Here is an 18,206-nt window from a genome sequence, read left to right as displayed (position 1 = left end):
CTGGAGCCACACTGCCGATCAGAGTACACAAGCCCAAAGAACCCACCCCAGGAGCTCTTCCCTGGGACCTTTCTTCTCTCTCAAGGAGGCCCTGGAGAGCCCATGTCCTTTTTGGGTCCACCTCCTGGAACATCAGCAGTGGGAATTCTGAGACCACACACACTGCCGGTGTCTAAGCTTGGGGTCTGTGACACCTCAGGGTTTTTCTGACAGGCCCTAGGGTGGCGGGAAGAGGACCCTCAGCTTAGGCTCCAGGACGGTTTGCTCTTGGCCCTGCATTGTTTTCTTCAGACAGTCAAACTGTTTTTTCACTTGTTTATTTTTTGTGACAGGGTTTCATGTAGCCCAGGCTAGCTTGGAATTTGATATGTAGCCAAGGGTGACCTGGAATTCCTGAGTACTGGGAATATACACATGTGCCACCACACCTAGCTTACATGGTGATGGGGATTGAATCCAGGGCTTCACACATTCTAGGCAAGCACTTTATCAATTGGGCTGAATTCTCCAGCTTCTTGATCCACCTTTGCTGTGGGATTCAGAGTGAGTTGTTTTTCTTTTCTTTCTTTATTTCCAGGGAGGTCTTTTTGAAAAGAGCATCTAAAGTAATCACCCTAATAGAATGGTCATGACAGGAGAGGCCACGGTCTGCTTGTTATGGTTTTAATATGAAATGTGCCCCAACAGGCTCACATACTGTTTTAGGAAGTGGTGGAGAAGTTAGGAGATGGGGCTTAGACGGAGGGAGGTAGCTGGGGCATACCTCTGAGGGGCGTCATGTGCCTTTCTCTCCATTTCCCGGCTTCTGTAAGTGAACAGCTCTGGCCCCTACACCATCCCAACTATGATGCTCTATATCACTGGACACAGCTTTGCCACAGCCATAGCTGAAAGGTCTGAAACTGTGGGCAGAGACATGACTCTTTAAGCTGTTCCTCAGGCATTGTCACAGTGACAGAAACCCCAATAGTACCCCCAGATAAATTCTTCATTGTTCAGCTAAGGGCAGGGGCTTGTCTTGGGGAAGGTTCTGGTATCGGGTAAAAGGAAATCTGGATTCTGATTCTGACCCAAGTGTCTTCTCTCTGGACTGTAGCTTCCTCGTGTGTAAGACATGGAGCTGGTATTCTGTGAACTTCCAAGGTCCTTTAGAGGTAGACAAAAGCCTAGGTAAATGAGCACATGGCAAGAATAATAGCCAATGTATTTGACCCCTAGGATGCACTGGGTCCTAAGTGCTGTGCACTTCCCACAGGCTGTCCTATGTAAGAGTCAACCACAGCATTGTTTCCATGAGGAAACTAAGGCACAGAGAGGCTAAGTAACCGAAGCCTCTAAGTGGCAAAGGCAGAACCTTGGTAACCCCCGTCTAGCGACTGGCTCTCAGTCACTGTCATACAGGATCCAGGTCTCCTAATCAGAGTCAGGAACCTTGCCCTGCTGCCTGTGGGACAGTGTTCCTTCCACCCCTGCAACCACCTGCTCAGCCAGGACAGTGCCAGCCTCCAGCTTTCTGGAGCCCACTAGGGTCTGCTGAGCTCAGGCTGGGGGATAGAGCGCACTACAGCATATATTTGAGAAAAGGCCAGGGCAGCATGGGGGGTTCCTTTTTTTGATTTGTTTTCTTATTTTGAGACAGGGCCTTGTTGTGTAGTCCAGCCTGGTCTTGAACTAGAGATCCTCCTGCTTCAGCTTCCTGAGTGCTGGGGTTGCACCCAGCTCTAGAACATGGCTTCTTGGAGGAGGCCTTGGAAGGTTGAAAGCAGTTTGTAAAGAGGGACTCCAGGTAGCTCTGAGGGTTTGGGCCAGAGCATCACATATACAATGCTACATAAGATCTCTTCTCTGGGCTAGGGATGTAACTTAATGATAGAACACTTCCCTGGCATCACTGAGGCCTTAGGTTCAGCTCCAAGAACTAAAAAAGAAAAGCTTGCTCTTTAGCCAGGTGTGGTAGCATGCATCTCCAATTTCTGCTCTTGGAGTCTTAGGCAGGAGGATTACAAGTTTGAGACTAGCCTGTGTTACAGAGTGAGACTTGTTCTCCAAAAGAAAAAGTCCAAAGTTCTTCTCTGCCTCTCATTTGGTGCCAGCAGACTGAGTGACCCAGCTGACAGAGCCCCTCAGAGACTGCTCACACTCCACCCCAAGCCACACACAGTTCCTCTTCCACTCTGGGTATTACCACCTCTTCTTCAGGGCTGTGCTGCTCAAACTCGTGTTGGATTTGGCTTCTTCCTCAGAAGACAATTTATGGCGACGTGTCGGAGACTCTGTTTTAATGAAGTTGCAAAAGTAGGTTAATGGGTTGTGGGTGTTTTTCATCCCCTCCCCCTGCCCCATCTTCACCCCTGGGCAGATGAGTGATGCATCTACCAGTGAGAGGCAAAGTCTTGGAGTCTTAGGCAGGCTGAGGATCCTGAACTCACAGGCTCACACATCTGTCCTTGGCCTCCTGCTAGGCTCCGGTTTCTCTCTCTCTACCACTAGGTAGGTGCTCTGAATGTCTAGCCCTACTCTCTCCCACTGTAGCCAGGGCCCAGAAGATGCTCAGGTGAATTTTCCTGTCTTGCCTTGAGGGAGGGACAGGTCATAAGTTGAGCAGCAAGGCCAGGTGCTGTCCCTGCCTCTCAGGTTCATCTCTGTGCCTCCTGGTCTTGTGTCTGCTTTATAGCTGCTCTTACCATGATGCATAGGAGCAGGAGGCTCTTTCTCTACCCAAGGTCTCCAGGGCATCTTTGCTCACCTCCAAATGGCCCTCAGCTTACTGCTTAGACTGTCCCCACCCACTTCTCTACCCAATCCATGCTCCATATGTTCATCTCAGGAAGTTTAAGCTGTGGAAAACTTACCTTTTTGCTTGCCTGGAATACATGAAGGTCTGTCATCCCTGAAAGTTTGGGGTCTCCTGGGAGAAGGCTCCATATCTTCCCTATGGACTTTCCCTGTCTCATCAATACCCAAGGCAGGGCTCTTAGCAAAAGGTGGGAGCTTTGAGCTTGCTTGGGAACATACACCCAAGAGGACCTTGTTGGGAACCACACCCCTCTGCCTGGGCCTTCTATCCAGTAGGAAGTCTGCTCTGTAGTCACCCAGGGCAGCAAGGGTCCATCTCCAGTCCAAGACCCTCACTACCAACAACTGTGGACCGCAGTTTGGACTTGGATACCAAAGCAAGGAAGAACATGACCTAGCTGCCTGGCTATCTGGAAACCTCATTTTTTCCCCTCCCCTGGACATCTCTGTCCTCTTTTCCAAGCCTCCTAGCTCTCCATTATAGACCATTATAGACCCCTTTCCCTAGAAATCTCAAACTGCCTGGAACTCAGCCCAGGCTGTTGGGGGTAGGCCTTCTGTGCTGTCTTCTGGGCCTTTCTCCCACTGAGTGCTGCTGTGGGTGAGGCAGAGTGTGTGCACAGAGCACCCCCTGGGCTAGTTCAGGACTTCAGTTGGGTCTGGTGGTGATCCAGTCAGTGCCACCTTGTCAGAGGGTCCAGCTCAGCAGGAATCAGCTGGGTCTGGTTGCATCTGGAGACTGGTGACAATGTGTCATCTCTTTCCCTGGTCTCAGTTGAGGGTCTTCCTCGCTTGAGAGGCTAGACAGGACTCAAGAGCAAGACAAGTCAGGTGTCTCCTGGATATAGAAGGGTATATGTGTTCCCTGGAGCTTCTGTGGGATTTCCACTGATGCAGAAGGTCCATGGTCACACGTGCACACATATATGGAGCTGTTGGGGTGTGAATTTGCAGGGAAGGGAGCAGTAGTAAAGACGTGGGTCAAGGGGAGCAGGACAGAGGAGGAGTCATGGACCCACACATCCCATGTCTAGGGAGAGAAAAGAGACTCACATCTAGGGCCTGATTTAGGAATAACTCAAATGGGGTATGGGGAGAGACAGGAGAGTAGAAACAAGGATTTTAATTCAGGAGGGCTGCATGGAGGAGGAGAGCTGACCTCAAGTTGAGAAGGAAAGACTCCAGCAAAGGGAATTTCTGAGACAGGCAGGCAGATGAAGCTGAGTCAGGAGACTTTGGGACGGTTGACTATTGCTTTGAGGGTTCTTTTCACTCGTTTATAAAGAGGGGATAAATGCATGTAATAGTCCTGATTTTATTCAAAAAGTTCTCTCTCTCTCTCTCTGAGTGGTTTGTGGTGTGTGTGTGTGTGTGTGTGTGTGTGTGTGTGTGTGTTGTCTGCATGAAAACTGCTGTACAGGAAGCTACTTGGGCCTGAGATTTAATAGATATAAACACTGTCAGCCCCTCCATGTGTGTGTCAGAGTAAGCACTAATACAGCTAGAATGGCAGTCTAGTGCTAGCTCTGCCACTATCCAGTACCTTCAACAGGCCTCAGTTTCCCCTACACCAATCTCATATGATAATTTATAAAATTCAAGGTCTTATGGCTGTGTGTAGGAGATCACGAGTCCCAGGGGTCACTGAGGGCTCTAGGGGAGGGCGAAGACTCCTTGGTGGGAGAACCAGGGGCTTTGACATCTCTGTGGGTCTCAGTCTTTCTATGCTGGGACCCCGGCAGAGAAATGGGCATGCACCCCCCCCCCCCCACACACACAGCCCATGCACCAAGGCTACATTCCCTTCCCCCTTCCCAACTCACTCAGGATGGAGGTGGGCGGGGGGTGGGTGTTGAGCACCCTCCCAAGTGGCTTCGAGCTGGAGCGCAGCAATTACGCAGGAGGATTTATGTCCCTCTGCCTTTAATCGGAAACTCCGTGTCAAGAAGAAAAATCTGCACTGTCCTCTGGCCCAGCTTCCTGCTTTATCATTATTATTGCAGGAAGGTTGATTTGGAAACTTAAAGAAAAGTGGGGTTGGGGGTGGGAGCCACCCGGGAAAGGGAGGTGTGGGGCACAATGATGGCCTTCCTAATGCTGGCCCTGGCTTATTTGTCTCTATTTCCAGACCCTCATTGCCAACAGATGAAGCTGTGGGCCGTGGTTTAGACTCTAATATCAAGGCAGTCTGGAGCAGGGCCTAGTTGTCTGCAATCTCCTTGTCCCCTCCCCTGGACACCTCTATCCTCCACTTCAAGCCTCTTAACTACCTCTCACTGCTACAGACCCTTCTCTTGGGAGATCTCAAACTTTCAGAGATGACAGACTTTCCTCATGGACCCAGAACTCTGCAGCTCTTTCCTCTGTACCAGGCGGTGGGGTGGGCTGTGGCCTTTTGAAGTAAAACTCCAGGACATGAAAAAGAACAAAGGGTAAGGCAGTAGTTGGGAGTTCTGGGTGGCAGGCTAGAGACTAGAAGGACATTAGGAAGGGCCAGGGCTGAGTGTCCCAGGAGGCAGGGCATTGGAAGCTGGGGGACACTGAGAGGGAGCGGCAGGGTGGGCAGTCACAGGAGACAGCTAAGGCAAGAGGGACTTGCTTAGAGAATCAGGGGTCATGTTATAGGGAAGGAGAAGCCAGGGGCTGCAGGGACTCTAGGTGGGAATGGAGAAGGTGGGTTGACCAGGAGACAGACAGGGGTTGTCATGGGGGAGAGAGAGAGGGGAAGGGTGGGTGGGAAGAGAGGGCTTGAGTCTTCAAAGGAAGGGGGAAAGGAAGGGGTGTTCAGGGAGCGATAGAGGGAGAAGCAGAGACCAGAGGGACAGCAGGTGGATGGCTTGTGGGGTTTGGACCAGGGACTCTGGAACTAGTTGTTGTGGTCTGTGTTCCACTACAAACTCTCCTGGCTGGTCCACCCAGAACTCAGGTGTCCAGGTCTCTGTTGAGAGGGGCTCTGCTTCCCTTAAAACACCTTCCAATTTGGAAGCTGTCTGTCTGGGTGACTGGGAGGAGTAAGCCCCAGGAGAGAAGATCCCCCCAGCCCTCTTGCCCTCCAGGATTTCATTCTGACAGATGGGAAGGGCAAGGATGCCCCTACCCCTTTGGAGTCAGTTATTTGACACTAATTCCCTGTACACTCTTCTCAGGGCCTCAGACTTCACACCTGTGACATGATAACCCTAATGGTTACATGCCAGGGTGTTATAGGGTGAAAGATGATTGTATTCAGCTTGTGTGCCCTTCAAATACACAGTACCCATCCTCAGACTGTGTCCAGTACCTGTACTAAATTTTTTTAATAGTGGGGTGAGTTCTTCCTTCTCTGGTCCTTACAACAACTTCTTGAGGGGGCCTGGGCAACTGCCATCCTCATCTTAGTGATAGAAAGCATGGCACAGAGGAGCTGAATAATTTGCCCAAGGCCACACAGCACATCCCAGGAGCAGCCAGATTAAAGCCTGAAGGGTTTCAGGATCTTCCTTTGGGGTACCTTCCTCCACCCAGCACTGGGATGCAGGGTTAAGTTTGGGATGTAGGAAGATCGGAAGCTGAGCCACTTCCGACCTTCCTGCAGCTTGGGTTCTGTGCCTCCTCCCTAGCTCCGAGAGGTTTTATAGCTGTTTATGAGCAATTTCTGTCCGTATATCACTGGAGATATATGGCCAGGCAAATATTAGGGACTAGAGTGGAGGTTTTAAGAGGCGCGTTTTATTGCTGCTGAAAGTAGGCATGATAGACAGCCCGTGGAGACCCACCTTCCCTCCTGCCTGGCAGCGGCCGGGTGGTGGCAGCATGGACTGGGGTTCGGCTGAGAATCCTCTGCCATGCTCGAGTGTAATGCTGGCACTCAGGTGCCCTAGTGAAGGGTGATACTCAGAGGATATGCTGTGTTTCTCAGGGAGTCATGAACGTGGGGGTGGGTGGGCAAGGAGGTCAGAGGGCACATCCTGGCTTGAACGGAACACTCTCTTCAACCCAAGTGAGAAGAGAGAAGACACTGAATTCCAGAGGATTCCATTCACAGAAATGCAGATTGAATCAAGACATGCTTGCTGGGGGTGGGAGGTGAGGCGGGGGGGGGGGGGGGTGCACCTTTAATCCCAGCACTCAGGAGACAGAGACAGGTGAATTTCTGAGTTCAAGGCTACCCTGGTCTAGAGAGAGAGTTCCAGGCAGTCAGAGCTATACTGGGAAACCAGGTCTTGAAAAATCAAGTTCAAACACACACACACACACACACACACACACACACACACACACACACACATAAAAGCTCAAAGGAGAACTCCCGACAAGGCCCTCTGGGGAAAGGCTGCACCTTTATCTTCATTATTTTCACCGAGAGTCTCTAAGACTGTTATCTCATGAAGGAGACCCCTGGCCAGAGATGGCTGGGCACTATGGCCGTGTCTGTTTCAAATGTCCACTCAAGCAAGCCTGCCCTGTATGAGCTGCTCATGCTGGGGAGCAGCAGAAGGGCAAGGAGAAGCTTTTGGTTTGCAGCATATGGAGAGAAGATGTCCGGGGGAATCCTCATTCCTGATTTAAGCAGCTTCGACAGCTTTATGGTGCCTCCTCAAGTGAGCCCCCAACGTTGGCCGTTTAACTTTTTAGCGTCGTTTAACGCTTAGGTTCCAGCGGACAGGCAGGCCTCTCGGCCCCAGAGGCAGATGCACTAAATCAGGACACTCTGAGGCCTCGATAAATAATTTTTACAGGGCACACAGCCCATAGATCACCATTGGGGGAGGGGAGAGGCTGTGATATTTCAACCAATCGTCATATGTGACTACCCCATGCTCTGACTCCAGATTGTCCACACAGAGACTGGCTTCATAACCAGAGGACCCCCAGGAAAGGTATAGGGAGATGGACCTGGTACAGCCCATCACCCACATGGCCTGGGAGTAAGGTGTGTCTCCTCCACTTGAGGTTAGCCAAAGAGCACCAGTACCCTTCTGAGCCTCCATCACAGTGGAACAGGGAGCTTGAAGAAAAGTGCAAGAGAGGAAGAGAATAAACATCCTGCAGCCAGAATGTCACTTTTCATGCCATACTGTCCTGTCCATCTATCACCTTGGAACCTAAGGATTAACGAGAGACCAGCACAGTGCATGTAACTGGAAGGACAGCCATACCAGGCCTGGCAAGGAGAAAGGGTAGTGCTGAGACCAGGGTGAACAGAGACCAGGCGGGCTCCTCATGGTGTTTATGCCTCCAGGGAAAGAAACAGTAGCAGAGACCCAGTTGGGAGTGTGGAAGAAGATGGACAGAAAAATAGAGATGAGAGATACGTGAAGACTAAGAAAGAAGGAAGGATAAGGGGAGGGCACCAGCGGTGGAGGAGGAGGCCGTCTTCCTCTAAAGCTGCCAAACAGGGAAGAAAGGGCTGTGACCAGCCAGGCTGCCCTGCTGCACCCCCAATGACCCTTCCACAGCTCCAAGCTTGTGCTTCCCTGTTTCAGGTGCACGTTGCCCCTCTCCCCTCCCTCCAGTGCCCTTGCCCCGTCCCCTCATCTGTAAGATCCTGGGATTTGCTGGGACACTTAATCCATATGAAGCTGATTCATTCCCATCTAAATCATCTCTGTGAGCTTCTCTAAGAGTCCTCTGACGTGCCAGCCACCATTGCTCTCCCTGGGCAGCAGCAGGCTGGGGGCTGCCAGTAAACAAACCTCAGCTGCCATCCATCCATCCTGGCCCCAGCCATCACTCCTGCCAAGAGCATTCATCTCTCCAACCTTGCCCCCTCCCAACTCTCCATCTCCTGTCAGTCCCTCTCTGGGTCCCCTCCTCATCAGGACTTGCCAAGGAGGAAAGGAGTCCTTTCCTCCTTGTCCCAGGAGCTGCTGAGGGGGTCATTTTGGGTATCCTCCTTCCTGCAGCAAGAATCCTTACATTACTTGTGGTCCAGCAAGATGAGGTTTTCCTGGCTCGAGGTTTTCCTGGTTCATTGCCTTCCAGAAGAGAATCATTCCAGGCTGATACTGTCCTGAACTGATGCTCTAGGGAAGTTCTTACTTCAGTCTACCTTGCGGACTTGGGGTTCACATACGATCACATGTCTGGATAGGCATGACAGGGTGATGGGGTTTTACTCAGGGGAGCCTCTGAGATTTGTAACATGGCCTTCTATGAGTTAATATGGTATTGGGGTACAAACCCAGTGACATAATGGACCCCCCTCTTTCTGTGAGCAAAGTCCTACCCACTGCCAGAGGCACACAGTGGCTGTTCAGTATCTATGATCTTACTTGCCAGTGACCACGGGTCCACACACAAGGTGATGTAGTGCTTGGGAGGTTTTCATCGGAATGAGTGACTTGGCAGGCTGGGCCTGAATCTCAGGAAGTCCAGATCACAACACTTCAACTGTGCTTGTAGTAAACGCATAAGGAAGTCTCATTTCTGCCCTCCCTTTTAACCTTCTATTCTATTTTCTCTTTCCTAATTTTTTTTTCTTTTATTCTTTTGAGACAGGGTCTCACTATGTTATCTAGGCAGGCCTTGAACTCCTGACAAACTCATGGTGATCCTCCTGTCTCAGCCATCCCAAGAGCTAGGATTGAAAGTGTGCTACTGTGGTCACTTTATTTCTTCCCCATTTCTCCTTTTCTTTGTCTCTAGGGCCTCAAAAATGCTAAGGAAGGCTTCTACCACTGAGCTCTAGGGCCCCAAATAGCCAGGCTGCAGCTGACACTGACTTGTATATGCCGGTATTGACGGAGCATGGAAGGCACAATGCTCCTGCCTGGGTCCTCGCTTCTTCCCCCCTCTGCCAGGGCCTGAATGGTAGGGGCTCTGGCAGCCCTCAAGAAAGGAGATGAAGAAGTTTTTGAAGCCTTATGGGGTTAAGGTCTAGGACCTGCAGGGCAGGAGCTAGCCTGAGAAGTAAAGAAGGCATTACAGAGGTATGTATCATTATCCGAATTCCTCGGCAATAGTAAACGGGAGAGGCCACGAAACTTTCCAATGCCCCACTGGTCATTCTTTCCACAGAGACACCAGAAATACCCTTGACCCTGGACAAGGTTTCGCTCTGTAGCTCATGCTGCCTAGAACTCACTATGTAGCTTAGGCTGTCTTTGAACTCATGGGCACATCAGCTTCAATTTCCTGAGTGCTAGGATTATAGACATGAGCCATCAAACTTGGCTGGGATCTCTGGCTGGGCATTTGCTGTGCCCTAGACTTGAGCAGGTCAGGTAGAGGACCCCACTGCTAGAGTCGTCCCCTTCTCCCTTAGATGTGGGTCCCCCGTAGAAGTATTTTTGAGTACATATAATATGTGGGGCCTCCAGCTGCTGTCCAGCTGTGAGGGTCCCTTATAGGCCCCTGTTCAGAGAGAAAAGAAGTATGGGGAGAGTGGGGGTGGGTAAGGCCTGGATTAAGAATGATGGAGTGTTTCTTAGTTCTCAGAGCTCAAGACATATGGGGTATATAAGACCAGGCAAAGTGAGAATTACTGCCTACTGAAGTGGATATGGGGGAATATGAAAATGTTCAGGCAGGGGGACTGGACCCTGTTCTTTCCACCTATCACTATACCACCCAATCCATCTATACCAGGCTGGATAAGAGGGTGGTGGAGGGCCACCTGAGAACTGTTCTTTAGGACCTGTGTGATCCCAAAATGTGCCTTGCTGTGATGATGCACAGAGCAGGATCTGTGGATGCAAACCAATTCTCCTGTGGAACTGTTCCCACCTCCCTGTTTTAAGTCCAGCACCCACCTCCTCCCAACATTTGGTCATACCTGGTCTAGCACTTCACTCACCCACTGGCCTGCTACTCAAGGTTCCCCTAGTGTCCTTACTTCTGAGTAGCTTTGGCCTATGTTCCCTCTGAATTCCTATTGTGCCATATGCAGGGAGCTTTTCTCTCCACCCAGGTTCTCCCATGAGTCTTCTTACCAAAACTCATGTTGATGGCAGGCCTTGGGGTCCATTCATGGGCTGGTGCCTCTGTGCAGCAGCCTTTGGGATTCATCATCTGTCTGTCTGAGTTCATTGTTCACATGTCTAATTTAGGCTATTATACACACAGTGCAAGTAGAAATCCTCCAGCCTATGAGTCAGCCTGACACCCCCCAGTCAACAAGGATGCCAGAGACCTTTGAGGACCTGAGTGAGACCCACACACCTTCCCGAAGCAACCATAGACTGGACAACAGCAAGGACTGATTTATTTATTGATTTTTAACCTTATTGATTCTTTGTGGATTTCACATCATGCATTCTGGTTCCACTTATCTCCCTGTCCACCCTCTGCCCTTGCAACCTCCCCCCAAAACAAAACCAAATTTAAAAGAAAAACCAAAAACCAAACAAAACAAAGAACAAAAACAAAAGGACTGGTTTCTTTTTTTTTTTTTTTTTTTGGTTTTTCGAGACAGGGTTTCTGTGTAGCTTTGCGCCTTTCCTGGAACTCACTTGGTAGCCCAGGCTGGCCTCGAACTCACAGAGATCCGCCTGGCTCTGCCTCCCGAGTGCTGGGATTAAAGGCGTGCGCCACCACCGCCCGGCAGGACTGGTTTCTTAAGGGAAAGATTTCCAGGAATTCAAGGAAGTTCTTGGTTGGTGGTAGAATAGGAATGAATTTGACCCTTTCAAACTCTGAGGTAGCAGAAGGGCCTGGAAATGTTCACTTCTATCTCTTCGGAACTGACCCAAAGAGGGACAAGCACTTGCTTGCTCAAGAGCCCTGAATCATTCACTTTCAGTTCAATTCTGTGCAGTTTCCTCTGTGATTATTCATGTTTTGGCCAGAAATCTGGCTCCTTGCCTTCCTGCCCTAGCCCCCTGATCTGGAACCATTTTTGGGAAACACCTTCAGCTTCATCTTACGCGCCAGGAGAACAGAGGTGCAGAACCATTTCTGGACAGCCACACAGCAAAATGGGGGTGCCTGTTAGGGGAGGAGGTGTGTTGAGCAAGCAGACTGGAGGGAGCCAGAAATGCAGCCTCCCCATCAGCACCCTCCAGATGTGCACATGATGGAAATGCCTTCACAGCCAAGTGCCCTCCCTTCAAGAAGAAAATCCCACAACTGGGGAACATCTGGATCAAAACGCTGCCATGAAAGCACAACATCAAACGAGAGTTTCCTAGCGACCCTGCCCACAGGCCCTGGTCCAAGAAAAATTGCAGGTCTTCCTGCTTGAAGTTTTTAAGTGTCACAGAACTCCTCAAGTTCGGGATCTGACCTGATTCACCGGAGACAGATGTCCCCAATGAGCTTGCTTAGGTTTGATTACCCCCAGCGGGAGGGTGTGTGTGTGTGTGTGTGTGTGTGTGTGTGTGTGTGTGTGTGTGTGTGTGACGACCCGATCCTGGTCGTGCTAGGGCTCGGAAAGCTTGGGATTTAAAGCTGTGTGGTGAGGGGCTCCAGCAGTTCAGGCATGGGGCTGGGGAGCTACAGGACAGGTGGGCCTTTTAAAACGTGCCTACATCAAAGGTTTTCGGAGGCTCCCTTCCCGACTCTGGCGCCTCTGGGGGGTGGGTGGAGGGAGGAACGCGGTGAGTTCACCACATAGCTGCACGTAGGGAGGCTGTGTGTCTGAGAACTTGTGGAGAATGTGCAGAGGGGGAGGGCAGCTTCTCCCCAGAGGGGAGGGAGGGCAAGGGGGTTTCTCATTTCCCAAATAGCCTCCCCGGGCCAAAGAAAATGGGGCCATATGCTGTCTCCCTCCCTGTCTGCGCCTGGAGGAGAGCAGAAGGGGAGGGTCGCATTCTTCCAGTGTGGGGGAGGGTGGAGCAGCTGCTGCTGGGAGGCGGGGATTCCCACTCGGGTGGGAGCTGGGGAAGCGTGCACCTCCCACAAAGGCGGGAAATGAGGGGATGGTAGAGCACGGAGATTCTGGGAGTCAGTCGGCTCTTCTAGGTACCCCCACCCCAACATCTTGCAGGCGGAGTGGTGCATCTGGCTGGAATTTTGGTTCAGATTAAGTCATTTGACCCGAGTTTGAGTTAACGAATCTGGTGGTTGATTTGGGACTGTGACCGTGGTTTAAGAAGCCAGGGATTTATTCTTGGAGTGGGAGGTAATCTTCAGTTGGGGAGAATGGGGTGCCGTTGACATATCCCCTTCAGGAAGTCAGTTTCAATGATTTCTCCTCCCTCTCAGAGATATAGGTGTATGAAGGCACCCACCACCACCACCATGCCTCATGTTTCTAGTTTGGGGATCTTCTCACATTGTATTACAAGAGAGCATTGGTGATTTCTCTCGCCAAATAGGCAATCAGTGCTAAGGCCATGTCTCCTTTTTGTTCCTAGCATTGGGCAATGCTACCCTGCAGCACTGGACCAGTGTCTCCGCTGTATATTCCGGAGAACAGGGAAAGCCAGGCAGTGATTCCTTAGCAATCTAGGGCCTTGAAGGAACTCTCTGCCTTCCAGGTCCCCCAGGCAGCATCCAGCTGACCTCTTATTGGGGTCTTCTGGGAGGGCCTGAGTGGACAGCTCTTTAGCTTGCCTCTGAAACTCATTTCATAAGGTTCATCTTCACCATCCAGTTTAATCGTTGTGACTTTAAAATCTCCCCCCCCCCCTCTGTTTTCTCTCTTGTCTCTTGGTCACATGAGGCCAAATGCTTGTTGGGTCCACACTGCCCCTGCTCTGCCTGGCCCTGCCTGAGGGAAGCACTGAGGGGGGGGGGGGCTGGCCGACCTTTTCCAGAATGCTCCATCTTCTGACCATTCCTGGGTTTGCCCCTTGGAGTGTCCCATTCTTTGAAAGAGTAGCTTTGGGCCTGTGTAATGGTTCAGTGATGGGCACTTGCCACTGAACCTGACAACCTGAGTTCAGCCCCTGGGACTCTCCTACAAGTTGTCCCCTGCCCTCCACACATGTGCCATGGCACACACACACACACACACAGAGAGAGAGAAAAAGAAATGTTAATTTTAAAGATGGAGTCCTTTGGAGCTCTGTGGCTGAGCTTCTGTGTCCTGCCAAGTCAGGGGTATCCTGTCTTCTTTGGGTGACTTGGAATCCTGTCCCAGTGAGATAAGGATACAGGGTCTGGATGGTTCTGCAAGCTGGGAGAACCTGTGTTTGAGGGGGTCACTGTGAAATCAGATGACAGTTTGAAAACATCGTGGTGGCGAGAGGAGGGAAGAGGGGGCGTGTGCAAGTGGAAAGGTTTGACAGACAGCAAAGAGGTGGAGTAACTTTGCCTGCAAGTGTGAGCCTGGCATCTAGGTGCCCTTCTAGGTACCCTTGGGCAACGGTGGGCATTTGCCCTGCACTCCTGGTCCTACTCAGCTCTCCATCACCCGTTCCCACTACTCTGACTGTAGACCTGGCCTGACTGGTGTGCTGCAACATCACCCAACACTGAATATGGTGTTGCCCTGTATCTTGGAGGGCTCCTCTGGGGCTTCCACTGCCTTTGAAGTGGATGGACTGAAGATTGGTGAGCTGTATGCTGAGCGCAGATCTCTCTGCTGTCAGTGTGGTGAGGAGGATCTCCACTTTGAGCCCTTTTTTAGAGGTTGAGGTGTTGACACCTCAGTTATCAAAACTTGTTTTTTTATCCCAGAGAGTGAGGCTGACAAGATTTCTAAGTATCTCCGGGTTGCTCAGCTCCAGATACCAATGCTTGTACTCCCAGAGCACAACTCTAGGTGGCACCATTCACATAGAATTCCATGTGTGGATCCCCCTACCCCCTACTAGGGAAATGTGAGTGGTGGGCCATTTTAATGACCCTCTGAGAACTAACAATATTCAAATGAGACAGGGATGGACAAAATGACAGTTAAAGTTAAGTCCTCATGAGAAGTAGGCACCAGAAAATGGAGCTGTACCCTGGAGCAGTGTGCAGTCTAAAATTAGCAGGGAGCAGAGATGACAGAGTGCATCTATCAGGAGAGAAAAATGGTCTTTAAAATCCCTAGATGGAAAGCTGGCAGTGGTCACACATGGAACCTGCTGTTACCTCAGCACTTAGGAGGTTTAAGTAGTAGGTTCATGAGTTCAAGGCCATCCTGGGCTACAAGAAACCCTGTCCTAAAACAAAATGACAACAGCGCCTAGATGCAGGAACTCATGGGTAAGCACCCACTGGGGCCTGGTACTTAGCTGACACATATCTAATCTAAGGTGAGTAGGAACCAGAGTCTGCATTCCAGGTATGGGGTTCTTGAGGGCTGAGTGGCTTAGCCACACGGGTTACACTTGTGCTTGTGAATGGGAAATCACTGAAACCAGAAATGCAATCTTGGCCCAGACGGGGGTCAGGAATTTATTTCCTTCCTTTTTCTCCTTCTTAGGAAAGCTTAGTTCATTGTTTAAGATGAAAAATAACAACCAGATGAATGAAGGAAGGATCGTTGGGAATGATAAGTAACACCCTCCAGATGTGACCACCGAGCTGGGTTGGATTGGTTGCCTGGAGCAGTCACATTACAGCTGCACAGCTTTTCGAGGCTCCTCTTCTGTAATGTCTTCAGTATCTGTGACTCAATTTTTGCATTGCTATTTGTGTTCTTTGCTTTTTATCAAATCACTGAAATTTATAGTTTATGCTGATTGATTCAAATATGTTATAAGCTGGCTTTAGAGTCAATTAAATATATATATACATATATGTATATTATTGTGTGTGTACATGTGTAAACTCTTGCTCCTTTGAGTGTATGTATATATACTACATGTGTACAGGGGCCCATGGAGGCCAGAAGAGGGTGTTGGATACCATGGACCTGGAGTTATAGGCAGTTATGAGTGGCCATGTGTATGTTGGCAACTGAACCCAGGTCCTCTACAAGTGTTTGACCACTGAGCCATGTCTTTAGCTCCTATTGCCTTTTTTTTTTTTTTTTTTGTCTTTTTCTTTTATTTCAGAGATAGGGTTTCTCTGTGTAGACCTGTCTTTCTTGGAACTTGCTCTGTAGACCAGGCTGGCTTTGACCTTGGAGATCCACCTGCCTCTGTCTCCCAAGTGCTGGGACTAAAGGCATACACTACCATGCCTGGCCTCCTAAAGCCAATTTTTAAAGATGGCATAGCAGAAATGTTATTATCAACAGAGGTGCATACAGAAGCACCAACATGTCCTTCTACCAGGATTGCTTTGAAGGCCAGCTCTCAGCTGTCCCACTGCGTTGGCTTAAAGATGCTAATCATAGACAAATATTCCCCATATTCTGTCATAAGAGAATATACTCTGCCAGCCCCCCTTCCCCTACAACAGGGACAGGGATGAGTTCTCATAGGCCACCACTCAGGTTTGCCAAAGGAAGGGGGGAAAGGAACCTTATTTCTGTGCCCACAGAGCAGGCCCAAGGTAAGAGACATGCCAGGATCCAGTGAGAAGGTAGGGCATTTACCTTCACTGCAGCAGCATCCAACTCCACCCTCTCTGGACCGGCTCTGTGTTCACTCTCCAGAGGACTTGCTCAGCTAGGAGGGGTGTTGCAGGGTTCTATTTCAGGGCTCAGATTCCTTTCTTTTCTAAGAGTTATTTACGTTATGCGTTTGAGTGCTTTGCCTGCATGTATGTATGTGTGCCATGTATATGCCTGGTGCCCAAGGACGTCAGAAGAGGGTGCCACATTATGGATGGACTGGAGTTTGGATGATTATGAGCCACCCTGTGGGTGCTGGGAACCAAACTGGAGTCCTCTGTAAAAACAGAGTACTCTCAACCATTGAGCCATCTCTCCAGAACTGAGATTCTTTTCTTTGAATTTATTTATTAGCACACACCTTTAATCCCAGCACTCTGGAGGCAGAGGCAGGCTGATCTCTGTGAGTTCTTGGCTATCCTGATCTACAAGGAAGTTCCAGGCCAACCAGGGCTACACAGAGAGACCCTGTCTCAACAACAACAATAACAACAAAATTGTTTACAGTGCAGGAGCTCAAACCCAGAACTTTGCACATGCTAGCCAAGGACTCTATCCTTGAGTTGAGTTACTTCCTTAGTCCCAGATTAATTCCGTATTTGTCTACATATGATTTACATGCAAAAATCAGTCCTAAGGTTTAAAAGAGGGAATCTGTCAATTCATAAATTATGTAAAATGCACTTTTCACAAAAGTGGACTGGAGCTAGCCACAGTGGTGCACACCTGTAATCTTAGCTTTTGGGAGGATGAGGCAGAAGGAGCCATAGCTTGAGGCCAGCCTGGGCCTCATAGTAAGGCTCTGTCAAACAACAGAACAAAAAGAGGGGGTGGGGAAGTCATAACAAACCTAAATGAAGAGCTATGGGTGTGGAAACTTCCAAAGCTTGCTTGTTTCAAAGAAAGACAGGAAGAATGCAGGTCAGGGAGGCTGATGCGAGTAGGAACTCTTGCCTGCTTTGGGCAGTGGAGTGCTGTCCCTTTTGATAAGAGCCTATCTAGGGCTTGAGCTTCAAGAGGATGAGGTGGGTGACCAGGCTGAGGCCAGGAAGGGTGACCTCCAGGAGGCCCCACCAGCCAGAAAGTTCAATGAGGCTTTGCAGGCAGTCTAAGATGATTCCAGAATTCACTGGGCAAACCTAATTCCCCAGCCTTTATAGCCCTGACGGTTTGTGAAACTCTGGCAAGGGGCTTCCTCATAGACTTTAACTAGATGATTAGTTTTTTTTTTTTTTTAATCGAGTCCTTTGATTTCCAGAGCTGTTCCTACCCCCCCCAGTTGCCCACCTGCCTCCCAGCTGTGAAGAGCAGAGGTGAGGAGCGTCCCACCCCTACCCTGGTTCAGGAAGCAGAGAGTAGGGAAGGTGGGAATCCTTCTGCCACCTCCGGGGGTGGGGTGTCACTCTGTACAGGAGTCACCGGAGTCACCAGAGGCACCCTGCACAAAGGAATCCTCCACATTGCCAAGCTTCTCTGGGCTAATGAGTAACACAGGGTGGGGAACGTGCCTCCAAACCCTTTAGTGGCCTTTCTATGGTAAATCCTGGCTGAGCTTGAAGCTGTTTACCCTCCACCCAGGGATTAGGAACCTGTTTGAGTTAGAAGGGCAGAAAGAGGCCAGGGCTTGGCTCTGTCTCCCACCTGTTCTCAGGGCTAAGGCCTGAGTGCTGAACCAGCAGGAAAAAAAAAAAAGTAAGAGAAACCTGTCTGCAATCTGTCTTTCCTATTGATCTGTCTGTCTGTCTCTCCTATTGATCTCCTGCCTTGCAGCTGCTTGGCCAGCTTTTGAATCTTGATCCTCTCCACCTAGCTTCACCTCTCACCATGCCCTTGTCAAATATCAGCATGGTTTGGGAAGGTGGGAAGGGGAAAAGAGGAAGGGGTGGGTGTTGGTTGTTATGATGGTGATGGGGCTCCTGTCTGTTACATGTGTTCTCCTGATGGGGATCCCCTCCTAAGATCCTTGACCAACCCCTTCCTTCATCCTGAAAGGAAGAGAAGGCTAGACTCTAGGAAGGATTTACTTTTAGCAGCAGAAACAGCTCTGTTTGAGTTT

Source organism: Peromyscus eremicus, chromosome 20 (genome assembly GCF_949786415.1).
Source record: "Peromyscus eremicus chromosome 20, PerEre_H2_v1, whole genome shotgun sequence".
In the NCBI taxonomy this organism is placed as follows: domain Eukaryota; kingdom Metazoa; phylum Chordata; class Mammalia; order Rodentia; family Cricetidae; genus Peromyscus; species Peromyscus eremicus.
The sequence above is the reverse complement of the archived record's forward strand: the minus strand, read 5'-3'. Positions refer to the sequence as shown.